The sequence below is a fragment of the Falco rusticolus genome, chromosome 11, assembly GCF_015220075.1.
Source record: "Falco rusticolus isolate bFalRus1 chromosome 11, bFalRus1.pri, whole genome shotgun sequence".
In the NCBI taxonomy this organism is placed as follows: Eukaryota; Metazoa; Chordata; class Aves; order Falconiformes; family Falconidae; genus Falco; species Falco rusticolus.
The window spans coordinates 34,022,014-34,044,062 of record NC_051197.1 but is presented as its reverse complement, the minus strand read 5'-3'; the positions used below and the strand labels follow the sequence as shown (position 1 = coordinate 34,044,062).

The 22,049-nt window shown below is 41.3% G+C and overlaps 1 long non-coding RNA gene across 1 annotated transcript; it reads left to right on the top strand.

Annotated features, from left to right (window-relative positions):
• The first annotated feature begins 7,888 nt into the window (after positions 1–7,888).
• Positions 7,889–21,332, top strand: LOC119155551. Its single transcript, XR_005106751.1, has 3 exons — positions 7,889–8,111; positions 17,626–17,718; positions 21,179–21,332. It is a non-coding gene; the product is annotated as an uncharacterized LOC119155551 (long non-coding RNA).
• The last annotated feature ends 717 nt before the right edge of the window (positions 21,333–22,049 follow it).

Genomic DNA, 22,049 nt, shown 5'->3' with positions numbered 1-22,049 from the left:
TAAAAAGTCATTGCTTTGTAAAGTGGTATTTAAAAATGAAGACAAATAACAATGAGATTTAGTAATTTAACATAACGAACTTTCAGTGTGTGACTTGTAGATCTGAACTAGATGTTCACTACCGCTTTTATTTCTAGGTTATGTTATGAGAAGCACTTGTAATGTGAGTTGGTGAGTCTTTCTCAGTTAAGAAATAATGTAAGAAAGCAGTTAAACAAAATGATTGGTGAAAAGTTTTTAACCAGTAAGTTTTGGTGTATTGAGTGTTGTTACCTTAATAGCTGCCATTTAGGCTTGCTGTGCATCCAGAAACTATTTGTTCTGAGCCAAATACATAGGAATTCATCTCAGTCTCTTGAGTTTTTACATCTTAATCATTTCTGTGTCTGTGAAAGATAGAAACCCCCCTCTATTTCCTTTGAACGTGAAGGGTGTGGTAAGGTATGCATGTGATATAATTGAAGCTCTCCAGGTATACTAGTCAAGGAGCTCTGTGCTTGATCACCTTTGGTTAGATCAGGCTGAGACCCTAAATCTGTAGCCTTGACCATACCACAGAGATCAAACCGGTTTCCATGATCTGGAAGCCCTGTTCAGAGCAGGGATGGGGGCGTGCTCTTTAGCCAGCACTGTGTTGGTGCCCTTCCAGACCTGATGGTGTCAGCATCTTCTCAGTTGTTTCGTAACACTACCCTGTGCTAGTGTATTTAATTATTTTGTTCTTGGTTTTTTTTGCAGCATGTTCAGAACAGCATCCAGGTATCTTCTCTGGTAAAAAGAACGTGGGTTTCTTTCATTTTCCCCTTCTCAATTTTCTTGCATGAATTATTTGAAAACAAACTTTGTTGCTTGCAGTTTGAAATCTCAGGCTATGTTATTTCTGTTAATTAGCACAACAGAATTAAGTGGGGAAAAAATGAGAGTTATAGCTTGGGTTTCAAAATCTGAAAAATCTCAAATATCTGTATGAAAGATCAAAAAAAAGATTTACAATGTGAACATTGCAAAACCAACTGAACACGGAATTCTTAAAGAAGTTAATGAAAACACAGTAAACAATGAAGTTGCTTTTTGGAAGGTAGGGAAGCTTTGTTAATTTCTTTTCTGCTTCTTTTCTACTACCTTAATTTTCGCAGAATAAGTTCACGCCAAAGGCCGTGTGGGAAGGTACAGATCAGCTACACGCGCTGCTGTGCTAGCGGGGAAGCTGCTGCAGGCTCACAGCTCGGGCATGCTGTTGTCCTGGGGGGGCTAGGAAGCTGAAAGCGCATCTGCCAAAACTCTGTGCTCCCCGCGTCTGGAATGTACAGTGTGAGTGAGGGCCAGTGATGTACAAGCCCAGGAATGTTTCTGACCTCCAAAGTGTATTTGGAAGCAGAGACAGAACTTTTATCTTTGACAGTATTTTCTTATACTTACCAAACAGTGGTGCTAGAATAACTTTCAGAATAACCATCAACATACCAAAGACCTTAATTTCAACCTTTAACAGTCTTGAACTTTTGCTGGCTTTCTGCCTAGGTAGTAATGGAACTGCAGAATAAGAATCAGGTTGCTCAGGACTCTGCCTGAGTTTTTAATATCTTCAGGGAGATGTTTTCTAACCTATTCAAATGACTGTCTACCCTAGTGGTGAATCTTTTTTTCTAATATCTAACTGATATTAGATAATAGATATTAATATCTAACTGGAACTTCTTTTGCTGTGCATTTGTCTCTGTTGTCTTTCATCCTGTTACTATGCATCTCTGGGAAGAGTATGGCTCCATCTTCTCTGTATTCTCCCATTAGGAAACCAAAACCAGAAACAAGGTCTCCTCTCAGCCTTCTCTTTTTAAGAAATATTCAGAAAAGAACGTGGGGTTTTTTTGGTCATATGAGGCATAATAAAAATCATTATTTTATGCTTCTGTTGGTGCCTCTCCTTGTGTAGCAGAGCCTTCCAGTACCCTCAGAATGGCAATAGATCTCAACTCTGACGTTTCACAGTGACAGCGGTGGCTTGGGGGTAGGTAGATGTTATAACATTTCTGCAGCAAGATTGGATTGTGCACATTTCTTCAAGATCAGCCCTTTATGTGTTATCGCAGAATACTTTGGGGACCTTTAAAGATCATCTAGTTCCAACCCTGCTGCCATGGGCAGGGACACCTTCCACCAGACCAGGCTGCTCAGAGCCCCATCCAGCCTGGCCTGGAACACTGCCAGGGATGGAGCATCCACAGCTGCTCTGGGCAGCCTGTGCCAGTGTCTCACCACCCTCACTGTAAAAAAATTTCTTCCTTATATTCAGTCTAAATCCACTCTCAGTTAAAACCATTCTTCCGTTACAACAGAGAGGCCTTTCCTCTTGCCTTACAACCTCGCATTCTTGTGTTTTTTGCAAACATCAGCTGAAAAGGCATTTGGATTTATTTTTGCAGACTGTAATTTCTGTTTTCCAGTTAAGTTCTCACCTCTGTAGTACATAATACTATGTAGTACATTGTATATAGGCTTTGATCTGGATGTGAAGTTGCAGTTGGGGCGCTTCCTGCAGCAGCCTGTTTTCGGTGCTCTGCACACTGGTTCGGACTGGCACGATTTAACCAAGCTGAACCTGTTGCCCAGTAAAGTTTCAACAACTTATATTGGCTTTAAAATGTTTGATGTACTGAAGCTGGTGGGCCTGTGGCCCACACCTGTTGCCTTTGGGGAGCTCTGAATGAAGCATGAGAATATTTGGTAAATGTAAGAAGACCCTTCTCTCTAAAGGGCACGACTGGGGAATATGGATGGAAAGGAGTTAAAAGTCAGTCTCCAGAACATTTGGGAGTAGAATTCACAGCAATTTCCTGTGTTTTAATAAGTGGTACTTTACTTTCTGGAGTCCTGTTAGGAAGTTTCTGGGTTATAAAGTCACACAGGTATCAATAGCCTCTGACACAATATCTGCTATCAGAGGGGGAAGATAGTTGTCTTGGGGGATTTTGGGTAGAGTGGATACAAAAGCAGTGCTACATGACTCAGTGGTGTATAATTTAATAATTTTCCCCCCTTTTTTGTTGTTCTTAGTGCTATGCTAAAAGTGAACATTCCTAAGTGAGGGACCAGTCTTCCTGAAATCACAGGATTAGAAAGTGGGGAAGAAGTGAGACAAAGATTGGACTCAGAGTGAAATCCAAAAAGCTTTGTTATATACTCTTTGTGGGGTTTGTTTTATATTGCAAAACTGCCAGGATTCCATAAACAATAGTGCTTAAGGTCATGTTGGACTAGTATGTAAGAATCTAAAATACAAATAAATGCTATATGCCTCTAGAAATACTACTTGCATGCTTATATTCCTGGTTTTCTCTAAGGAATGTGCTTAGTTCCTTTAAAAAATTGTTAATATAGGTTGTTAATATTGCATACTTGTCACTGAGACCTTTGTGGACTTATATTTACAAAAAAGCCAGTCTGCAAGGTGCTTTGAAGTTCTGCTAGTTGTATGATGTGGCATATCAGTGATGATGAAATTCATTTGGTGTATGTAGTCATAGCAATGTCTGTTGGTCCTCAGATGGATGTTATCATTCAGTAAACAAAACAATGCCATGTCTGTTTTTGAAGGTAGGAAAAACAAAGTCAATTGCTATGTTAGTTAATATTGTATTTCACGTTAGTTCCTAGCAGCAAGTGCATGGGGGCGGGGTGGAGGGGGTGGGGTGTGGGGTGGGTGGGGGAGAGAAAAAAGAGAATGTCTTGAGAAAGAAGCTTGTGTAAGAAACTCCACAGAAAATCATCTTGAGAATGATCTTTGTCGTGTGAGGGTGGAACTCAATTCAGTCACAGTTGTCCCACTGGTGCAACCCAGTAAATATAATTTTTTGCCATGGCTAATGAAAAACACAGGCTCTGCATTGACTTGACGGCATGGGATCTCTGAGCTTGCCTGTGTTTGTCTTAGGCTCATTTTAGCTTGTTCAGCTGTGATAGCAATCACCCCCTTAGCTGTCTAAGCATGTTTTAGTTTATCTTTAATTTGTAGGATCGTAGAATAGTTTGAGTTGGAAGGGACCCTTAAAGATCACCTAGTCTAACGCCCTGCCCCAGGCAGGGGCACTTTCCACTAGCTCGGGTTGCTCAAAGCCCCGTCCAGTCCAGCTGTGGTTCACTGTGGTGTTCCCCTCCTGCTTTGCTGGCCTCCTTGAGAAAGACTGGTGCTGTCAACCAGAGGAGCAGTGGAAGGATGCGTGTAACGTACTAGTACAGTTTTTCTGTAAAACACTTAAAAATTTGCATTGCTGAGGCTTTCTTGCATTAACTTGGACTATGAATTTTAGCATTATTGGAATAGGACTAACATAACTTGTATTTTTATTAGGCTGTTAAAATCTTAAGCAAACTGATAATAAATTACGGGTTTCACATGCAAGGTGGTTTTGACCATAATAAAATCTGAAGTCATAACACTTGGAAAGCGAAGTGCATTATACTGTACATTATAAACACACCGTGAGGTTTTGGTCATGGGTTTCGTAATGCTTCTGTGTCAGTTCAGTCTGAAATGTTTTGTGAAAGTATTGAAGTCTTTTTGCAACAACTGCATAATTTTATCTGTACAGATTGGATACTGTCTTGCAAGAAAATTGGGAGGAGATTGCACGGACAGTCTCAGGAATCATGGAAGTTAATACAAGTGCATGCAATTTGGAGTGCAGAAAATACCAAGTCTGTTGCAGGGGTCATCTTTAACTTCTAAAGCTTGCAAATGGCACTGCTGAGCCACACCACAGTGCTTCTGCTGTGGATGGGTTGTACTACACGTACAGGTAAGTTATTAAATGGAAGTCTATGCTTTCAACTGATGTAGCTGGTGACAATAAAGCAAAATGAACTGCAAAAAAAATATTAAACTATACCATTTTCTACTTATAGATTTCCTTTCAGAAGTTTGGAATGAGAGTTTCAATTCAGAACTACGTATTTGAGAATATTTGCTTTGTATTTTCTTGTATGAGCTTGCTTCTTTGGCTTGTGCCTGAATTTAATGGCTCTCATTGAGATTTACTACAAGCCCTAACTCACTCAAAATACATTAAACCATAATTCCTTTGTATTTCAATTATGCTACTATTATTCTGAATACATACTATTAAAAATGCATCTCCTGGTTTTGGCTGGGACAGGGTTAATTTTCTGCCTAGCAGCTGGCTTGGCGCTGTGCTGGGATTTGGTGTGAGAGCCCTGCTGATAGCACACCGGTGGGTTTGGTTGTTGCTGGGTCGTGTTTATACCAAGTCAAGGACTTTTCAGTTCCTCTGGCCCTGCCAGCGAGGGGGCTGGGGGGGCACGAGGAGCTGGGAGGGGGCACAGCCAGGACAGCTGACCCGAGCTAGCCAGAGGGTGCTCCATACCATGGGACGTCATGCTGAGGGTGTGAGCTGGGGAAGAAGAAAGACGGGGGGACATCAGGCATTACGGTGTTTGTCTGCCCAAGCAACCGTTACCTGTGCTGGAGCGCTGCTTCCCTGGGGATGGCCGAACACCTGCCTGCCACGGGAAGTGGGGAATGAATCCCTTGTTTTGCTTTGCCTCTGTGTGCACAGCTTTTGCTTTGCCTATTAAACTGTCTTTGCCTCAGCCCAGGAGTTTTCTCACGTTTACTCCTCTGATGCTCTCCCCCATCCCACTGTGGGGGGAGTGAGGGAGTAGCTGCATGGTGGTTAGCCACCAGCTGGGGTAAACCCCGACATAAATGAAAGGAGTTATTAAAGGAAAAGACTTGTTCAAGGAAAGGAGCTATTAAAGGAAACGACTTATTCAAGGATAAGGAAGGAAAGGAACTGTTCAAGGAAAGGAACTTGGCCTGTGCAGGATCCTGTCAGGATCGATAGTACACAGGCAGGCCCTGGTGGGGCTGAGCTGTGTACAGACAAACCTGCACGCAGAACCAGCCCTGCTGAGCTGCCCAGATGTGTTGGATGGAGCCCCGGAGCCCCTGGGAAGGCACGTGGGTGGAGACCCCCGGTGGGGATGGTCAAGGCCATGGAGACTCATCAGTGCCCCCACAGCAGCCCCCCTTCCTAGCAAGATGAGCCTGCACACTTCACCGAGCTCGTTGTTCAGAGGGTCTTGCTGTAGAGCGATTTAGTCGCTCTGGGGTGTGAACAGGCTATTTCGGGGGATACAGGGCCAGGGTAGGGACAGGGAACTGGGGAAGGGGGATGCCGTGAGAGGCCTGGGGCTGGAGAGCAGCTGGGAGGTGTTTTGGGTTGCCTGTGAAGGCCAGGCGGGCTTGGGGGAAGTGGGAAGAATTCAGGCTGCCCCTCGGGGTCCTGGCCTGGTTGAGGGGATGAGAGGGAAGGTCCAAGCCCCCAGGGTGGGTGTGAGGTGGTGGGCCTGGGCCAGCTCTGAGGGTCTGGGCTGGCTCGGGAGTCTGTGTGTGTCAGGGGGATCAGGCCCATTGCCCAGAGCAAGGTGTAGGCACAGGGCTACCTGGGCCTGGCTCCACTGAGCTCGCGGCTCAAGGCGGTTCAAGCTCTGCCAGGCGCGGGGAGGGCTGGCTGCTCCAGGCGGGCCGGGGCGCGGAGCGTGGCCATGCCGCGCAGCCAGGCCTCTGCCCTGCGCCTGAGCAAACCAGGCTGGGCGGCTGGGGCAGCAAAGGGGTCGGCCACAAGCCGGGGCCAGGCAAGGGTGTGGGCATGGTGGCAACACCGCTGGCGACAGGTTTCCGGGCACTGAGGCTGGTCTGCTCAGCGGTAGGGTCAACGAGCTGTTTAGACAAACCCTTTGTTTTGAAAGGGCAAGATATTCCATTTCCTCTATTTCCATCTTTCCTTAAGAAAAAAAACAGGAAAACTTGAGCTCAAAGATAAACAGGTAGGAATCTTATAGTACTGATTGGTATCTATCGTTCCTAATTCCATTCTTATACTTCTGTGTTAAGCCACTGAATTAAAATGTATTGCTGTAATTGTGGGTTGATAAATGAGTTATCTCCGTTAATATTCTTCATTATTTATAAGATATAGGCAATATTCAGATCTTTGTGTAAAATATCTCAAACTAATGCAATCTAAATAGCAATATGTAATTAGTGGAACAGTTTGTTAATATAATCGTTGCCATAGGCTGTAATTAACATAAATGTTAATTTCATAACCTTGTAGAAGAGATTATAATTGTACGAACCATCATTGCTCCAAGAATGTTTTCCTCTTGAATGTTGTTCCTTGAAGATGATTGCCATAACCCTTTTGAAATTATAATTATTGTTATTGTACTCATCAGCATTGTTTAGGTGAATATTGATAAAATATTCTGAGAATTACAAGAAGTATTTGAATGACAGCAAAGACACTGTATACTCCCTTGCTACATGATTTACATGGCAAATATAAACACTACTTTGGAAAAGCTAGAATTGACTATCGGTTCTGGAAAATAAAATTATAGTCACTTATTTTCTAAATTTTTTAAAATGTATCATTTTTGTACTCCAGGGTGAATAACTTACTTGGGCTTGACTAATGCAAAATATTTTGAAGTTATGATAGGCTGTGAAAATTCTTTATCTTTTTTAGATTATAAAAGCATTTAATCTATAGGTTCTATTCATTTGTGAAAGTGAGTGACTCATAATAAAAAGAATATTATATGCATTTCTCTGCTTCTTGCTGCATCTTGGCTGTGGGATAGACTCATTCCACTGCATCTTGGAAGTGAAGTGTAGGGAATACCCAAAACAGTGCTAAAATTAAACTGAGTCCTGGAAGTAGGAAGCAGTTCTAAGGGTTGTGTATCATACAGTGGTGCCTTTGGTTTTACCATTGGAATCAGCAAAAAAACAACGACCCAAATAAAAATTGCTTCCCAACACAAAACGTTTACTGGTAAACCTATATGCAGTGAATGAAAAGAAACCTGTACCTCTAGTATTTTTGCTGTCTTAACACTTTAGTCATGGATGTTTAACTATTGCACCAGGTACTGGCAGCGAGCCCAGATGGCTTAACAGAGCACGTGTAAGCATGGGTTCGCAGGAGCGTAAGACTGTGCAGATCTGCAAGTGGGAATGATTTAAAGGCAGACAATGTGATTTCCATATTCTGGTCTACACCATTTTTCTCAAAGCCTGAGAAGTAGTAAGTAAACTGTATTGTTTTTTAAACACTTTCAAAAAACCCTTAAGAATGTCAGAGAAGTTAAAATACTCTTTCAAATGTGTGGGCAAATAGAACTAAAACTACAGAAAGGGGCCAGGGCTTATGTCAGTGTTTCCTGGCCTCTCAGAGACTTGTATTCAGAATTGAGATTTCCCCTATAGATGGGGAAAAAAGCAGATCTATGGGTCTGGCTGGAGGCCACAAATAGCCTAGAGGAAATCTATGTTCAGATCCTGGCAGCTCTGCTAACTTTTAACAAGATTAATAACAAGGTTTTAAAAATATTAAGTAAGATTTGTTAACTTTTAGCAAGTAATTAGACCTTTAACTGACACATGCCACAAGTATTAGGATATTCAGTTGCTTGAAGCAGGAGGGCTTCTGTTCTCTACTGTGAGTTGTTGTCGTTTAACCCCAGCCAGTAACTAAGTACCACGCAGCTGCTCACTTCCTACCCCACTGCCAGCGGGTTGGATGGGGAGGAGAATCGGAGAAAGGTAAAGCCTGTGGGGTTGAGATAAGAACAGTTTAATAACTGAAATAAAGTAACAATAACAACAACAATAATTGCAATGAAGAGGGGAGGGCGAGAGCAGAATAAAACCTGAGGGAAACCCCACCCCCCCACCCCCCCCCCCCGAACTCTAAGTGATGCACAATACAATTGCTCGCCATTTGCTTACTGATGCCCAGCCAGTCCCCAGGCAGTGATTGGCAGCCCCTGGCCACCTCACCCCAGTTTATACACTGAGCATGATGTCCTATGGCAGGGGTCCTCAAACTTTTTACACAGGGGGCCGGCGTGGATGAAGTGGCAGGCAGTCATCTGCGGCTGCTTGGTTTCCCCCCCCGACCCCCGGTGGGGGTGGGGCAGGGGGGTTCTGTAAATACCGGGGGTCAGATTGAGGACCCTGGGGGGCCGTATCCAGCCCGTGGGCTGTAGTTTGAGGACCCCTAGTCTGTGGTATGGACCATCCCTTTGGCTAGCTCAGTCAGCCGTCCTGCCTCGGCTCCCTCCCAGCCCCTTGTGCACCTGCTCACTAGCAGAGCATGGGGAACATGAAAAGTCCTTGGTTTAGAGTAAGCACGACTTAACACACTGATGTTTTAGTTGTTGCTATCAGCATTGTTCCTATACTAAATCCAAAACACAGCACTGCACCGGCTGCTAAGGAGAAAATGAACTTTATCCCAGCCAAAAGCAGGACAAGGTCCTTACTCAGCCAATGTCATCTCCTGCCTTCCTTGTCTGATTTCTTACAAATAGGAATTGAGAGTTACTGTGGTCTAAGAAATATGCCTTTAAATAACTGCCAGCTCTGTTCAGCTCCTTTATACCGCAGGGCAGTTTCTCAGGGGGTCACATCCACCAATACCTTAGACAACTGAAAGTTTGCTCTCCTAAAATTTAGGATCTTAATCATAGTCAAACTCTAAGTGCTACTGCGTGTAGGAGTCAGTATGTAGACAAACATTTTCAAAAGGTAGTTTGAATGAACAAAAGGAGAAAAAAAAAAAAAGTTGTTCTCATCCCAAGGATCAAAAGCAAATACTTGGAATTCATAGCTGACACTCACAAGTGCTACAGCAATAATGAATCTCACGGCACAGAAAACTACAGTTGTCATTGCAATCCTTGCACTCCTCTGAAAAGGCAGGTGCTGCCAGACTGGTGTTGTACTTGCCTACATATGGATTTCAGTACATATGTTATGGATTCCCATGCTATTCATTTTCAGCTGTAGACTAAATCTAGTGCCGTCAGGAGATGGTTCTTTGTGGCACTGCACCAGCAATGGTGGAAATTATTTCATTCCTGAGAATTCAAGATAATGTAACTGTGGCGAATGAAGAGACAGGACGCTGCTTGATGCAAGCAAGATGTCAATTTACTGTACACAATCACGAGTTTATATACGTTTTCAGAAGCTGCGCGCTTTAAACAGATTGGTTCTTTAAGCTAAGCGTTACATACTAGGCCATCCCTGATTGGTTAACTACAAACAAAGGACACTTTAAGTAAGTTTTTACAGTCATCCGTTAACAGCGAGGTGTTACTTCTCCTTGGTGTCATCTGTTCCTCACTCCCTTATCTTTCCTCGGCCTGACCCACCCTGTTGATTGTTATCTATTCACCCTCCTTGTCCTCCCAGGGTTTGTGGCCTACAAGCCCGAGCACATTCCCCTCAGCTAACTGATTGGTACTTATGGCCCTGATTTCCAGGCCCCCTCCTGCATGTAACTTATGGAAAGAGTAAGTCAATTGTAGTCAAAATTAGGTTATGTTCTTAATTATTTCTTAGAAATTTGGGGGGACTTTGGACGAGCCAGTTTATAGTTGCTCTGTTTACCCAGCTGTAAAATTGAATTGGTTTTAAATATTCCTAACAAGAGCGCTACAAGATTTAAATAATTCTTGTGTACTTTACCTCTACAAATGAATGGCGCTTTCCATTTTAAGTGGAAGATAAATTTACAGCTTTTCATTGCAGGACATGAAATATAATTACCGGATAAATACACCTGTGTTTGCCAGAGTTGACTACTAGATGTCACTCTTGTTTCACTTATCTAGCCACTCTCACCTAATGCCTTCTCACCAGTTTGAATTTATACGTGAGTAATCATTTGCTGTCAAAACATAATGTAAATCATCTTATTGAGGGAGAAGTCTGGAGAAGGAACAGGAAACTACAGCCCAATTAAAATACCCTCGTAAGTTATTCCACAGCAATTACTTACATATTGGAAACTATAATAGATGTAGCAGCTTCTTCATCCACAGCAGAGGAATGTCCTGGGGCTTCGGTTTAAGGACTCAAAGCATGATTTCATAAAGGTCAAAAGCCAAGAAGCAGAAGCAGTGGAGCGAGGTTTCCTTCCCAGAGCTGCTCTGTGCTGCTTGCCTGGTGCAAAGGGGACACAAGAGAAGGCAAAAGCTCTCTGTGGACCAGTCCCACCTCAGAAGCTGCATTAGGGCATTAAAGAGTAAAAATGATAAGCAGGCTCCCTAGTTTCTTTTCTTTATCATATATGTTTTTGACTACTCAAAGGGCTGTGGTATTGAAATGAATCATCCTTTGCTAGAGACTTTTCTAAGCTTTACTCTCCTCTTAATTATTCTTCTGCATCCTGGGAAAGATGTTCATCCCACTTGCTTGCTGTTTATCTTCTGTTATGCCTCAGCCAATAAAAAAAGCTTTACTGAACTCCTGTTTCAGAGAAGAGAGAGAAATCACAACACAAAATGTTGTTCAGATGCTGTAAGAAAATGGTGACACCTAATGAAAAGGCTTACAAAATGCTTCTGAAGGGAATTGTTCAGGAATATTTTCATAAATGCAAGCTTATTTCTAGTGAGACTGGATATGTCCACCCTCATGTTCCCGTTTACTACAGAAGGCGTTTATTTCAACATGATTTTGAGATTCAATATATCCTTTTTATTACTTATATATCTGATGGAGAAAAAAGCTAGGGTCTTTATATTTTTCCTCAAAAATCATAAATGGATAAGCTAAGAAATATACATTGGTGAACTAAAAGGTATGACAAGTCCTCATCATTATTGAAGAGATATATTCCAGCTTAAAAGGTGACGGCATCTCTCTGTTAAGCCAGTTTTGCTGACATTAAAGCTAGCAATTCAGACACCTTCTTATTGAAACCCTGTGTCTTGAGGTATGGGATAAACACTTCTGAGGTCATGTTGACATGCTCAGAATAAATTCCTTTATTAAATTCCCATGCTTTCTCCCCTTATATAGTTTGGACCTGATTTATTTCTTCCAGGAGTGATATTTGACATTGGAACAGTCAGCTTTTGTAGGTTCATGAGGCTGTAGGATGTGACTCTGAAGATAATAACTAAAGAGGAGAAGGAAAGTCGTTCAGTCTTGTTTGCAATATGCCTGTTAGTAACAGATTCACTAGTCATTATCTGTTCCTCACAGAAATGCTGAAGGGACAAGGGAAATAAACAGATGAAAAAAGATAGCTAGATGCTTTTTGCAAAAGGAGGCACAAGTGTTTGCTCCAATGTACATCTTTTTATCTAAGAGGAGTATTTCCCTAACTTTTCCTAAATTCCTTTTGATACAAGAATTATTTACTGTAGGAAAGAAAGAGAGAAAGAAAAGAAATATGTATGTATCTACAGTGAAAAACATGCAAGAATTTGTAAAACAGGGGATGTTAGTGTTTACAAACAGGTAACAAAACACGGCCTTAGGAGGAGGCACAGACACCATAAATATGCGGAGATGGGGCACAACAAGATAAGCTCAAGGAGAACCAAATCGTTAATGAGACTAAACAGAAAATTACTGCAACTATGTGTGAACTATCCTAACTAGCACACTGAAAGTCCCACCCTCGAGCAAAGAAAGTGGCCTCCTAACAAAACCCCAGCCCCACAGATCATGCTGGTGGAAAGAAAGGATGCTGTACGTTTAAATGGGGATGATGCTCATGAGAACCAATGACAATTAACTGTGACTAAAGGTAATTATGAACAAGTTCAAAGTGCATAAAATGTTTTGCCATGTGGTACAAGGTGTGCCAGTGTTGTGGATTTCCCACCTAGCACCCAGTGCTGCACAGACATGCAAGGAACAAGTATCTCGACTCCGTGTGTGCTGGCTCTCGCATACCTGGTGAAGAACCCAGATTAGGGACAACCCTTTGACTAAAAGTTGGCATAAAGGTATATTTGCAAGCAGAATTTACAGCATAACTCAATTACAGGATAACATTTACAGCATAACTCAAATAAATCCACAATGTTAATGCTGTCCCGTTCACATTCAGCAAACTGTCGGCAAAAGGACAAAGTCAACTTGCAAGCAAAACAAAACCCATGCTTAATGGTACAGAACTGTTGTGAAAGAATATTCTCAACATGCTCAAAGATCTAGGAAAGGCAGAGAAAAGACAGGGCTGGGAAAGCTCTCAGTGAGCAAGACAGGCAGCCCCCAGGAAAGATGCAATGTGATGGTGTCCCCTACTGCTCATTATTTATTCTTTTCAGAAGAAGCCTCTAAATAAAGATTACAATTAAGGCATATTAAAGCTTATGAAAAATTGGGACTTTCTGGTTTAGGTGTTTTTGGAACAGAGTTTGAAGGTGAAGAAGAATGGAACTCCACAACTACACAGATATTTAGGAACTCAAAGGTATTAGCTGTTAGAAAGCAAATTGCATGAGCAAGATAGGTATTTCTGAAGGTTAAATCTTCTTACAAATCTTAAGAACACGACATTAAATAACAAGTCCTAAAATGGCAAAATATTTTTCAGCACATATTTGTAAAAGAACCTGAAAAGATATATTTGAAGCTAGAAAAAAGCAACACCTGAATGTTTGCTTATCTGAAAGATTTGTGCTCCTTTGAGACTCACAAGAGTTGGATAGAATTCTCATAAGATTAGCATTCTTCTGGGATTTCCAGTTCTTACTGCTTTCGATCCTAATCTTATGTAAAGAAAGAAAGAAAATCCCATGTGGTTGTGCAATTCACAACCCTAACAAAACTGGTGAGAAAGTTAGCTTTAAAATAAGCATCTTCTGTTTCTGAAATTTCTGAAACTAATCAGCCATCTGTAATCATCATTCCCCCAAACCATTACACTACACTACACTGTAAACTACAGCCTATAATTTGAAGATACCTGTGAATTTTAAGTTTTTACAGTCCTTATTTAACATTTGGTTCTTAATAACCTATATACACAATAAGAACCTCAACAAATGCATTCATTGTCAAAAATTGAGATCATAAGTCACTTATTTAATATTCAAAGCAGATCATGTCCTTGGGACTTCACATTTCTTCTACATTACTGTTCACATGTTCAAAATATGAATCTGGAAGCCTTTCTTTAGTCAGCAGGTAAAACTGAGTGCAACTGGAATTCCAGGTAGCATACTCATTAAATACAGGAGAGACGGACAATACACATTTAACCGGTTATGTGGTCAGGCAGTTTATGTAAACTGTGGAGTCCTAACATTGCTACGTAGCCATACCACAGTCCTATATCCTCACCCATTGTGGATTCAGAGTTCTGCACCATTTGGCCTCATATCTGTTGGAGGTAGGATGCCCATGGGTCTGCATGGAGGTATGTTTGTCTCTTCCCAAGGAAAGAAATACAGAAACATACCGTGGCTGCTTTCAGTTGGAAATAGTTCAGACTATTTCTTCCATTGCCTTTATCTGGTATCTATGACATTAGGCAGATACAATAAAAACAATTTTAATTAATTTTAAAATGGCAAGTCAATGTAGTACTGCTTCTAGCTGTATTTATTGTTATGCATCCAGAAGAAACTGGTATTTCTTGCTTACATGTAAAAGAGCAACAGAGCATTTCAGCCGTGGCCCAGTATAAGTAAACTGAGTTATAACTGAAGAATTTCTCACCTTCTTTTAAAGACAAGAAATGAGGTATAATCCAAAGATTTCCTCTGGGTAATGTTACATCTGAATGCTAAGGTGCTGAAATGATTCTAGGTGACTCCATGTATATGTTACCAAAATGGCTTGACATTTAGGCATATTCCTGCAAGATCTTACAGGTTAAAGGGGAAAACGGGGATAATTTATTTCTGGTTGTCAAGCACAACAAATCATTGCTGCTATAGCTGACAAAGGAAGAAAAAATCTGTTCCTTAATAGTTTAATACTTAGAAGCAATAATATATCCTTCAACAGAGAAGTAAGCATTTCAAACTAAATGAAAACGGGATCACTGAGGCAAATAGCAGACTGCTATCATGCTTTTGCATGATAGTGTGCACTATAATGAGACTGGAATTAGCTTGGAAACATATCCTATCAATAACAATGTGATTAGGATTACTTGATCTTTATGAAATGCCCCAGGACGTGCTACAGGCATTACAAATGAATAAGAATAGGTGGTCCCTAGTCTGAATAATACACCTAAACAGGAGGGTAATCAAGAAGAGTGAGAGGAAGTGGGGAAAGGGAAATAAAGAATTGGACTAAATGGAGCTCAGGGGTTTCTCATGTACAAGATGACATCTGTCACTACATCAGTTGTGCCTGGAGTTAGAAAATGCCTAGGACGGAGACTGAGACTACAGATTCATCAGACAACCAAGAGGTCAGGAAAGGATAAAAGCAATACTGAGTTCATCCCTAATGCTCAGGTGCTTCAAGCTACAGCACAGAGCAAATTTCCTCACAGTCTTGGAACACTAACAGGTCTTTCAGAAACCTCAAGATCCAAGAGACTTGTTTGCTTCTTGTATCAAGCCAAAAATCATCTCATGTTGTACATTAAACTCGGTGCACCAAGCGAATGCAGAATGAAGACACCGCTGTTTCTCAGTAGGCTACTTGTTGGTTTGTTTTCTTAATACTGAGAGCTTGCCTTGGTCTTACTATCAGGAAACAATGAATGCTCCTGAAATCAATGCTCTGTCTGAGTGTGTGCTTTATCCACAGCTGCCGAATCCCATCCTTATACACAGCTGTCCAGATTTTGGCTCGGACAGAGATAATTTTCTTAGTAGCTGGTACTATGCTATGTTTTGGATTTAGTGTGAGAATAATGTTGGTAACACACTGCTGTTTTAGTTGTTGCAAAGTAGCACTTACTCTAAACCAAGGACTTTTCACGTTTCCCATGCTCTGCCAGTGAGCAGGCGCACAAGAATCTAGGAGGGAGCAGGGCCAGGACAGCTGACCAGAACTAGCCAAAGGATGTTCCATACCATAGAACATTATTCTTGGTAGACAAACTGGGGGGAGTCAGCTGGTGGCCGCTGATTGCTGCTTGGGCACTGGCTGGGCATCAGTCTGTGGGTAGTGAGTAATTGTTTTGTTCATCACCTGGTTTTGTTTTTTTCCTTTGGGTTTTATTCCTCTCTCTCCTTTCATGACGATATTATTATTACTGTTATTTTATTTTATTGCAATTATTAAATTGTTCTTATCTCAACCTGTGAGTTTTACCCTTTTCCCAATTCTCCTTCCCATCTTACTGGGGGGCAGAGTGGGAGGAGGTGAGTGGCTGCGTGGCACTTAGTTACTGGCTGGGGGTAAAGCACAAAACCAGCTCTTTTTAAACAACCAGACAATCAAGTACACTTAAGTTTAGAAAATATTCTTTAGCTTTGCAGTATACTACAGAAAACCGGCAGAGTGTGCTCAATATAGCTCTAATATTAGAGAAGACTAGCAATTATATAGCTGAAACATGAGAAATTTCCCCCCCCAGGAAGACTATATTGCCATGGTAACTGAGGAAGGAAGTCGGTTTAACATCACAGCTCACATTTTCCTCATTTTCTGTATCAGCATTTGCTCATGGCACTTACATTATTTAGAGCCAAAGAACTCTGATTAAAGATGCAAACTTTCTGGAAGCAATGGGCATTTGCTTACATTTTGGCAAAACAGAATTTCTCCATTCTAATAAGTACACTTTAATATAATCATAGAGTCATAGAATGGTTTGGCTTGATCTTTAAAGATCCCCTAGACCAACTCTCCTGCCATGGGCAGGGACAAGTTTCACTAGATGTGGTAAGAATGTAATATATATTATTAGTCTTGAATGTGAAAAATTCAGAGTAAATTAAAGCAGAAATGCTTTAAATTCATTTTCAAAACTAATCCAGATTTATTTTCCTATTTACATCGGCCATGAAATGCCATCCATGAAAACAGCTTAAAGATATGGGTCTATAAGATTCAGAACACCCAAAAAACCCCCAGTTTGATGGAGAAGTAGATTTCATAAAAGGCATCTGAGAACCAAGGAAAATAAGAGAAAAAAATATATACTGTCAAGGAAATCAGAGTAGCTGGGACAAGATAAAAAGACACGGAGACACAAAGTATTTGGCGATCTGTTTCAAGGTACTCCGCAGCAGGTTAGCTTTTCAGTTCTTACGTGCCGCTGTAAGAGGGATCTTACACATGCTTTAGCTACAGGAGAAAATGCACTGCACTGCACAAAATGGGATGTCTTACACAGAGAGCACATCGTCTACGTTTGGCAGAAGAGTGAGAAACAGAGAGCACATAAACTGAACGTAATGGGCCAAAGCAGCCAGTTACAGAATAGGAAAATGGGTATACCTATCTAAAACTAAACAATACGTTGTTTGAGGCAAAATAGAAAGAAGCGTAGAGCAGGGACAGTCACACACACCTTTCTCTGGGAAGGGATTGCTTATCCTTACCTTGTACCCACTTAAAAATGTATAATACTGAAAGGCATAGCTGTCAGTATTGATCACAGTATTGCCCAAAGCTGCATTTGTTGCTTATAAACAACAAAGCATGGCTCAGCTAAAACAGAAGATTTAGAAACTTGCAGCTATCAGATCAGACAGAAAATAGGTATTTTATGAGGAAATTCACGAAGCTGTAATAAGGAACACTATATAAAAATCACAGCACTGAAAGGGTGGGGAAGAGATACTGATGTTCTCAGTTCTTTTGATTACTTCCAGCTGTGAGATGCGTGTGAAAATGATGATCCCATCCTCGGACTGAACCTGCAGCAGCACAGAAGGCCAGAATCAAAACTGTGTGTAATAAAAAAGGTACTTACTTGCTTTACCCTTAGGGAGCAACAAGGAATGTTGCAGGAGTAGGTGATCAGGCTAAAAATAACCTGTGATTATAGGGTCCCTGATGACGTGATGACTGCAGATTAGGGCAAAGAGGTTGTACAAGACCAGCCTTCAAGCCTTACGGGTACTGGTGGGGAAGGTGCTGATTACCCCTTGGGGAAGGGTGATAGTGCGTTTGGGGAGGGCACTATTGTGCCATATACAGTGACCTGTTGCGTTCAGGCAAAAGGTTTGGTCTCTTGACAGCAAATAGAAAAACCTACAAACTTCACAGTGGAAGACAGAGATGACTGGTGACTTCTTCTGTGGACAAAACAGGAAATAATTTCCTGATTGGACTTGAAATCATGGAAGTGGGCTGCCTTGGGGGAAGACAAATCAGTGGACAATGATTGTCAATGGGAGTTATCCAGTCTACATTGCTCATCTAATTTACTGATACCACCACCACAACTTGGGATTATTTTAAGCAGAAGTGAGCAGAAGTTGCTTGGTAGCAGAGCTTGGTAGGCATGGGCCAGGCCCCAGCACATTGTAGTAATTTCTGCCTTTCTGGAATTTCCAGGGTGACAGCATATTTTTTCCAAATATTTTACTAGTTTTTCTGGATTCTGCATTTGTTCAGAGGTGAAGTTTCAAAACACTGGAGGTGCCCACTGTTCTAGGTACTTGCCCATACTATCCCATACATACTGCCGCTCATAACTATCCAACTTCGGGACAGAACTCTGGGTGGTATTCTTAAATAGTTGTTTAACCTTAAACAAGACCAGGAACACATTCAGCATTCTTAGCAATAATAGCATGCTGGTTTCAACATCCCAAGGATATTAAAAATTTTCAGAGTTCTCAAACGCTACTGTAATTAACCTGGTGGGGAAGGGCAAGATGTGGAAGGATCTCTCTTCCACAGATTGGCTCACTGAGGAGAAAAGGCAAAAGGTGTAACTATTAATAGTGCCCATTAGATGACTCCCGAAGTACGGAGGTGATGGCAATGCTGAGTACACAGGCAAGATTAATTTCATAACCAGCGAGTCTATCATATCAGAAGCCAGCACTATAAAGTACAACACAATGATAACTTCAGCCCAGACCCCAAGGACAATAATAGCACCACAGGGAACACATATTGCAAGTAAAGTAAATAATGTAACCCTGAGATCACAGGCAGCAACTCTGAGAGCAAAGAAATCAGCATTGTAGAAAGTGATTATCAAACCAATAAAATGAATACTTACAACAAATTTGTTTTAACATGTTCTAGTCAGATCTGTTGTTATGTCAAGCCTTCGTGCCCCATGCTGGGTGCAAAAAAAGGACTGTCATGGTTTAACCCCAGCCAGCAACTAAGTACCAGGCAGCCACTTGCTCACATCCCACTCTGCCTCAGTGGGATGGGGAGGAGAACTAGGAAAAAGGTAAAACTTGTGGGTTGAGAGAAGAACAATTTAATAATTGCAATACAATAAAATATAATAAAACCAACCATAACAATTGTCATGAAGAGGAGAGAGAGGGGTAGAAGAATAAAATCCAAAAGAAAAAACCCAAGTGATGCACAACACAGCCGCTCACCACAAGCTGGCAGATGCCCAGCCAGCCCCCCAGCAGCTATCAGCAGCTCCTGGCCACCCCCCCTCAGTTTATACACTCTGCATGACGTTCTGTGCTATGGAATATCCCCTTGGCTAGTTTGGGCCAGTGGTCCTGGCAGTGTTCCTTCCCAGTCTCTTGTGCCCCTCCAGCCCTCTTGCTGGCAGAGCCTGAAAAACTGAAAAGTCCTGGACAGCACAAACAATACCCAGCAACAACTAAAACCATCAGTGTATTATCAACGTTATTCTTGTACTAAATCCAAAACACACCATTGTACCAGCTACTGAAAAAAAAACCCCAAACAACTCTATCTCAGCTGAAACCAGGGCATCATTTAGCCAATTCTTTATCCATCGAAGAGGCCATCTATCAAATCTATCTCTCTCTGATTTAGCAACAAGGATGGTGTCTAGAATAGCGTGAAAGGCCTTAAAGATGTCCAGCTAAGCGATGTCCATAGCTCTTCCCTTGCCCGCTGGTGCAGTCATTGCATTGTAGAAGGCCATCATTAGTCAGACAATACAGATTAGTTAGGCATGATGCTTTGGTCCAGTATGACCAGTCTAACATTCACATGTATTTTCTTTATAAGGGGTCCTTCATGCTTTAGAACTAAGTTCACAAACTATAGAGATAAAGCCATATTAGGAGAAAAAAAAGCATATTCTCTTCCCCAATGTGCTTGTAGGCATTACTAAGTGATTGCAAAACCTGCTTAGATCTGACAGAAAAGGGTTTCAACTTGCTACAGGGCTTTATCCTAATATCCTGTATCTGATCCACTGAGTCCTAAAGTATAGTATTGCAGTAAGATTTTATTATAAAACTATAGGAGAGGCTTGAATTGAAGGTTCACAAGAATCTGCACAATGGCAAAATTCTAAACACTTAAAATACTACTCTCCATTTAATTTTGCATGAAGTTTCCTATCAAGGTAACACCAAGGGAAGAATTCACCATCAGGCAACCCCTCTAAGCTTTTTTAAGATTTGAAATCTGCTGCCGAGAGAAGGCAGACACATGTGAAACACCTGATGCCAAGTAACTGACGATAATTTTTTTCTATTCTTATTTGTTAACAGTATTCATAGAACCTGTGGGCTACTTTTAGCTCCTCTTCAGGGTAGTCTTCCCTGGAAAAGGGTGGGAGGAAAGGAACACCTTATGCATTTTTTATCATGGCTTTTCATCCTACCAAAATCACAAAACCAGATACCAGCATCAGTTTCAGGCTGAAATAGCAAAAGGCAAAGAGGGAATGCAGAAATCCAGTGAGGACTTCTACCCTTATTAAAAACTAATCTCTAAACGTGCAAAATGTTCTTGCACATATCCTTCAGCCTTTCCAGCCTTTTATCCTGAGTCTCGTCTGGCAAAATCAAGTTTTCATCTATGTGTCTTAAAGTTCTGGAAGAAAATTTCTCCAGTGTCACAAGGTTGCTTGTAGCTAGACTATACTGATCAGGGATGTTGACAGATATATTAAATAAGAAGAGGATTACTTTTTTTTTTTTTTTTTTAAGAATAAATATAGAGAAATAGGATACAGAAAATATTTCAGAATAGGAAAAGCTGCTGGTTTAGTTCCTGCCTGGAACACTGGAAATGCCTCTGACATACCTCACAATTAAAATGGTGTGGGAGTTGAGAATGTATTCCCAGTTGTGCTCAGAACAGCATCACAATCTGTGAAGCACTGTCTTATCAAAGATCATGAGGTTTTGTTTTCGTTATTTATTTAGAGGGAAAAGATGCCTTTGTAACTCTGTCCTCAGTAGCAGTAGTACATGGTTCCGATGCTACTAACCATGTTTATTCTATCTTTTACAGTTCCATATCTAAGTCCATGAGCAAACCTTATGTGGATGTAATTTGAAAGATGCCCATCTCCTGTGGCTGTCAGGGAAGAGGTCGTAGGAGTGCTGAATTCAGTCGGAATTTTACAGACGTTTGAGGGCCCGGTCTGTTCTAGAGCACTCGGTGTGACAAGAAGGCATCTTAAATTTTAAACCAGAAACTCATAAATTTTAATAAAAGAGAAAGGAAGTCATGATATAAATTAAATTAGGAATACTATTTGGAATTGCAAGTTCAGTTTAATATTTTGATATTTTAATTTTATGGGAAAACTTGCACTGTTTGCTATAAAACATTTTAACAGCTCCTGGGAAGAAATGGGTGACAAAACATGCAGTTCCTTTCCTGGTTCTGTGTTGCTCCAGCAGACACTTTAAAGGTGCCTTTGAGGCATGGATTCTTGTTTTGACCTGCTCTTGGCCCATAGAGGTTTGAGATCACTGATAAAAAGAGGGCAGGGGATGGAACAAGCCCTTCACTCATTCTCCGCAGCAGCAAAGGGAAAATATCTGTTGGGCCAATTCTCTTGCTTGCCTCCAACTAGAAAACAGGACAATCTGCGCGAAGGTTAAAGATGCATGTTCACTGTCCAGCTGTACTGAGTGAATTACCTTGTGTTTTATTTCATGTTGCTTTTTCCTCACGTGCTTGAACCCTTTCCTTGCTCCAAAACTTTGATATATTTATTTTTAGCAATTATGTTCTATGATTTCGTAAAATTATAGTCTTGGGTCTTGGCAAGTCCCAAGAGATATTGATGGCACTTTATGGGCTTAGTGTTGCAGAAACAACATTTCTATCATATCATATACTACGTGTATTCTTACAGAAAACTTCCAACACA